The sequence below is a fragment of the Pan troglodytes genome, chromosome 5, assembly GCF_028858775.2.
Source record: "Pan troglodytes isolate AG18354 chromosome 5, NHGRI_mPanTro3-v2.0_pri, whole genome shotgun sequence".
Lineage (NCBI taxonomy): Eukaryota > Metazoa > Chordata > Mammalia > Primates > Hominidae > Pan > Pan troglodytes.
In genome coordinates this window covers 12013089-12019893 of record NC_072403.2, presented here as the reverse complement: position 1 = coordinate 12019893, position 6805 = coordinate 12013089, and positions in this window count along the sequence as shown.

Here is a 6805-nt window from a genome sequence, read left to right as displayed (position 1 = left end):
TAAGAATGCTACGTTGGACTTTAGGGAATTGGGGGAAAGGGTGGGGGGTGGTGAAGGATAAAAGAGTACATATTGGGTACAGGGTACACTGCTTGGGTGATGGGTGCACGAAAATCTCAGAAATCACCACTAAAGAACTTATTCATGTAACCAAACACCACCTGTTCCCAAAAACCTATGGAAAGAAAAAAATTTAAAACAAAAAAACCTTTCATCCCCAACAGCCAAATGTAATGGAGGGATCTTGTTTGAATTCTGACTACTACCCCCATAAAAATTAAACTTTTATTAAAAAACAAATAATAAATGATACAAAGAAAATGTTAATTTTGTTAGGTGCAAATAATGGCATTGCAGACATAAGAAAGTTAATATTTTTAAAAGATGCATACTGAAGTATGTAAAGATGAACTGGCATGAGAAATGGGATTTGCTTTAAAATATTTCAGCAAAAAAAATGAAGGGATAGAAACAAATATTGCAAAATTGTGATACTTGTTAAATCTGGGTGACCAGAATATGAAGGTTTATTCTATCACTCTATTTTTGTGTGTGTTTGAAATTTTTCATAGTAATTTTCTTTAATTCCAACCCCACTTCTGTTCCAAGAAGTGTCTCAGTTGCCATTTAATCAGATGTCAATAGATTCCCAGACAAGGCTTGCTTACCTAGGTTAAGTTCCATTCATCTCCTTGTCTAGCCTAGCCAAGACCCAACACAAAAAATAACATTTCAACAAACACACTGGTCCCTAAATCTTTGCTCACCTTATTATGATAAGTTTACTGAAGAGTAATTCATGAGGTACATTGACTGTTTTTCAGAAAGGTAAAACCAGGTGCATTCCATCCATTGATAAAGTTCCATTCATCTCTTTGTGTAGCCTAGCCAAGACCCAACACAAAAAAAATAACATTTAAACAAACACACTGCTCCCTAAATCTTTGCTCACCTTATTATGATAAGTTTACTGAGGAGTAATTCATGAGGTACACTGATTGTTTTTCAGAAAGGTAAAACCAGGTACATTCCATCCAGTGACAGACAAGGTGCCCTTTTCACCACACCTTTGCCAATGTGGGTTTGTCATTTCTTTTTATAAAACCTCTTATAGGTGCAGTGCAGAAAGATAAACAGGATTCAACTTGTCCCAACCAAGGGGAAAGGATGTCCAAGACAGCAGAACAGCCTCAGCAAGGCACAGAGGTGGGAAAATGTGTGATTTATTTAGTTCTATGTGACCAATTCATTCATTTACTACATATTTATTTGCCCAGAGCCTCTATAATTAAAATAATTTGGTGAGATTAGCAGTTAAAGATGTATTAGTAGCTAATTGAGCCTTTCTTCCTGATAAAGTAAGAAGAAATGAAGGGGAATTGCTTTTTTAAAAAAAAAGATAACGTGAAAGGAGGCATGAAAATGATTCTTCTGCAGACTTTCTGGACTATCTGCAATCTCGTGGAGGCCAGCCTCCATCTTCTCCCCTACTTCCAGGCCTTCAACACTGCACTCTGATTACCAAAACTTTAGAACTATATCGAGACCGATGACATCCAACACGTTCCTTTTATCTTGTTACCCTTTCAAAAAGTGTCATGGTTTAAAGCCCTTAGTGCAGCAGCAGATTCTCTAACAGGAATTAATAAGCTCTTCCAGAAGAATTAAAAAAGCAAGCTCCCTTTTAATAGAGGCAGAGAAGGACGCATTCACTTTCCAGTTGGGCTGAATTTCCAAAAACTTCAATAATTAGATCCCATTCTCCACAAGTCATCATGTTTATCATGGGGAGAGTAATGCCTGTTCCAGGTTAATTGGACAGAAACGATGTTTCCCTTCTGTAGTCACTGTAGTCAAATTATCCCTGCATTGCAAAGCCTCATTGCTCTGTGTTAGGTTTAAAGTCGGATTTCTCAACTCTAACTGCTTTGCTGTGTTTAATACTCGGGTTGCTCCGATTTGCTCGTCTGCGGGCGTACTTGAACATGAAGGACTGGGAAGGAGGAACAGCAAGCAATCACCGAGGCCAGGAGCCCAAGCCAGGGCGGGAAGGGGTTTTCCCACAGCAACATCGCACTAGGAGGCTTTCTAGAGGGCGGTTTGAAATCCACGGACCTCGTGGGGAGCTGAAGCAGGACCTCCGCGCGCAGGAGCAGGTTTCCGGGCACTGCACACCCAGGCTCATGGTAGGCGCCCGCAGCCCAGGACGCTGAAACTCCAGCCCCACGCCGCGAGCTGACCTTCCTGGGCGACGCCAGCTGGGTGCTTGGGGCAGGCACAACGGAAAACAACTTAAAATCAGAATTCTGGATTCTGGGGTTTGAGCTATCAAAGTCATTTTCAAGAAATTCATATTCTTCCTAGAGAGGGGAAAATGCAGTAATACCCCCTTAAAAGCCAGAGTCTTCAAAAATGTTGCTTTTCAATGTTGCTTTTCAAAAAAATAACCCCTGCTTTGCTTATTCCACACGTGTGTTGATACAGACGGATAAATATATAACAATGGATACTTGCTTCACATGTAAATGCGCTATCACACATAATCTCTCATCGTTTCGGATTATTACAATCTCTCATCCTTTGAGGAAGATAAAAGGTAAATTTCCAAAGGAGTTTTAAATAGGCAAATGGGCTATACTGCGTTATAGTAATATATTGTAATATAGGGCATGTATAATACTATGTAATATACAGATAAATGTATGCATAAGGACAGAGATACAGTGCCCTCTACTGGATCAAAGTGAACTTGATGAACCTTGCCTTTGAAAGAGTTAATTTAACAGCCCTTCAAGAGGCTATCAACACCAGAATATAAGCCTTAAAGCTAGATGATTCTTCACATCAGGTGATTCTTCTCTGGTTTGCACTAGCAGCAAGCAAAACGCTCTTACGTTGTTTTCCAATCATCTATGTTTAACAGGATTATTCAAACTGACTCCACAAATATTCTATCAGTAAAGGGACATTTGACTGATGAATTTGTTGGAGCCATCTAAGCAATCCAGACTCTGCAGTTCCCAAACTGAAAACAAACTTTCTGCATTGTGTGCTATCTGAGCGAATCAGATGTAATTTTGAAAAACAGACAGACAAGAGTTCAAGCACAGTATCCATGCTCAAAAAGTTGAGCAATTCAAGACATTAGGCAGATTGAGAAGTATTGTTTTAAAAGCAGCATGACAGCGATGACTTAAGTAATACAGAAATTATCATCCTGAATAATTTGTTCTTAAGTAATACAAAAACTCCATACGAAATACACATATGCTCCTAAATAAGCTGGTAAACAAGGCTCTATGTGGATTCCCAAAATTTTGGAATAGGGATTCTGTGGTATAGAAAATGATGATTTTAAATGATAGGAAAAGGCAATTAAAAAATATTAATAGTTTCTAAAACTCCACCCACTTCAGTGTAATGGGTATGTGCCACTGAGGGACAGCTGGACACCTGGAAAATGGCTACCATTGCACTGTAAGAGTCCTCTCTGCGTAGCACTAAAAATGTCAGTGTTTCATTTTACTAAGGAGACTTTGCCTTTCCCTTGTGTTGATCTGCATCTCATCTCCTGGCCACTAAATAAAAAGACCCACTATGTTAACCTTCCACACATTTTCAGAAACCGGACAGAGCTTATTATAGAAGTGCCGACACAGCCAAAGTAAGCCAGTTGGGAAATCAGATGCCTGTCTCCTTGATGCAGGAAATTCAAAGAGAAGATGTCAGGGTGACTGCAATCTCATCCCAACCTCTGCTGCAAAGAAGCATGGAAGAGGAATTTTCTAGAGCCTCTCAGCCATCCCTATAATTAGCATGGAAATTTGTGAATCATTCCTGGCAGAAGAAACATGGCTGGAGGTGAGGCCCACCCCCTCTCTCCGGGTTTCCCAGGGGAGGCTCAGGTAGTAATATGGGACATTTTCGCTCTACAGCTCAACCATTGTGTGAAAATGTTGACTCTCCCACAGAGCTCACTCCTGTCCAAGGTAGAATATAGTGAGGAAAGGCCACCAAGCCCTCCCTGGGCAGCGGTTCTCACAGCGTAGTAAATACGGGGGCCCCCTATGAGCTGTGGAAAATCTGGAGTCCACACCTGCTCCTGAAATTCTGGTTCAGCGGGTCTGGGAAAGAGCCCAAGAATCTGCATTTTAACAAGCCGCTAGCATCATCTGGTGCAGATGATCCATGGACCACACTTTAGAAACTGCCTGAAGAAGTGAAGAAGCATATTTGGCCAAATACGCTGACATCTTAAGACCTTCTCTTTATGAGCATCCATCTTCTAATGAGATCCTCATGGAATAAAAACTCCTTTGTACTGATTTTTGTCCTTGCCTAAATAGTATTATAATGAACGTAGCTATTACTTTGAAATTCAACCAGATGACAGGATACAGGACCTTCTGCCAGTGTAGACACCCCCAGGACACTTTGTGATCCCAGGCTAGCCCCTGCCATGCTTTTTATTTTCTCCATTGCTCTAGGATTGGATTTTCTGCTCCTGTCTTAAACAGACCTTCACTGATTCTTTCTGACCAGACTATTCTCCCTGCAGCACTGCAGAATATGCAGTCTCATTGCTTTCCCACACCTAGCCTGTCTCAAGAAGCGCACAAGACATTTGAGGGTTTCCTCGAAGCTTTGTTATAAACAATGAGGAAGAGACAAGAGGAAAATAAATATGAACAGATAATTAAAGAGAAATATCACAGTCTTATGCAAAAGTTACTCCCAAATTCCAGTTTCCCTTTTAGCAGCTATGGACTCTATAGTAATAATGCCTATTTTATTGATTCTCTCCATGTTTATTTTCTTCCTTCTTTCCTTCCTTTGTTTTTCTTCCCTCTCTTTCTCCCTCACACAGACTTGCACTGGGCATAACACATAGTGGGCCTGATGGTAGAATCCACAGTCAGCAGTGAGTTAAAGTTCTACAAAGCACCAAAGAATGGAGGCTTCCAGGTGAGATTTCACTAAGAGCTAGTATTAGAAGAGTCTGGGAGAAGAGTAGATTGAGCAAATTGTGGGGAAAATGAATTCCCAACAGCAGAGAGAACCGCCACATACAAACCACAGAGAAATCAAACATGTCACATTCTGGGAACCCAGTAGTTCAGCAGAGTTGGAACACAGAGTGCATTGGAAAATGCTGGAAATGACAATGGAATGGTAGGTCGGGTCAGCTCCTGAAGGGCCACATGGACTCCAGTAATGAGTGGGGATTTAGACGATAAACCATATGACTTTTCATAGCCTACACAGTTGGCACTTTTATAAATCTAATAATTTAAGGTCCATGCAAATGAGGGAGGAGGCAGGGTTAGTAATAACCATTACAGGATAGGAGGCATAAACCTGGGCTGTCTTGGGAGAAAGCAGATGACCACTCTATCCATAGGGTGTTGAGCCTTGGGTGATGAGGTTCCTTGATTCATATCTTCCTCCTCTTGGCAAGAAAGTCTTCATGTTAAGGATTTCATCCACTTTGGCAGCTAAATACCATCGGGAAAAATACTTCAGGGCAAAACCCTGAAGCGCTGTCTTCGAGTTCTTTTTTCTTCACAAGGAAAGGCTCTCCTAGGCATTTTCTTAATTTAAAAGATAATAGCTTCTTGAATAGAAGGTTGGAATCTTTCAATATATGATTGATGATACTGACCGCTATGTGACTTCCTTAATCCATATTTTTAAAATTCTTCTATAGTGAACAAGAGAGCTTGAGTCCCTACATGATTTTAAAGATGCAAGGTATGTGACTTCTTAAATATGAAGAATGCCTTATGTGTTTTTGAAAATTGGCTGCATTTTATATTAAAACAGAGTTCTTCAATAGTCTGCATTATCTTGGGAATCTAATAGTACTCACCTAATGCTATCAATATCATCATGACAGTCTGACTCCTAAATTAATTTAAGGAGCCAGTAAGAGGGATGGGTCAGTTCTCGGATCTGCTTCCCTTGGCTGGTGGGGCTGCAGAGGCTGTCTGCATCCTTCTTGGGCTGGAAGGGTGCGTATGACCTTCCAGCTGCCACATGGGCTCAGTCATTTTTCTGCTCATGAACAACAAGAAAAAAAAAATCACAAATTAAACAAGTGTTTGGTATCGCTCCAGGGTTTAGAATGAAATATCTTTTTCCAAGGACTAAAGAGTCTCAGTGGCAGACATATTGTGATGTTATTTCCCTTTCAAAGCTCTTAATCCTTTTTTCCCAGTGAGGCAGATGTGTACTAAATGAACATTAGCCGGGTCCCACTCAGGGCCAGGTCAAGGAGGAGTTCAGCTCTGGTAATGAGAAAATACGACCTCCTCTGGATTTCTCTACAAATGTCACTTTGTCCTGCTCTGACAAATCATTTTCATGCGGCCTATTATAAGAGGTGCTCTAGAACCATGATTCACAAACTGGAGATTGTATTAGTTTGTGTTCACTAGGCCTGTGGGGGGACCTGAGATTCAGTATTTCTCAAACTCCCGACCTCAGGCAATCCACCAGCCTCGGCCTCCCAAAGTGCTGGGATTACAGGCATGAGCCACCGCACTCAGCCATCAGATTCAATATTTCTAACAAGCTTCTGGATGATGCCAATGCCACAGATCCACAGACCACACTTTGAGTCCCAAGTGTCTTGAATATATTCAGAAACAAAAACATCAGTGTTTCTGAGATTTTTCAGTGGTAATAGAGACATCAATCCAGAAAGATGAAGATGTTGAATCGGTCCAGAATATCTGAGATGAGTGGTTCTTTCTCTGCACGCAGTGTCTTTTAGAACCAGATGCAGTTTACGAATCATCACAAT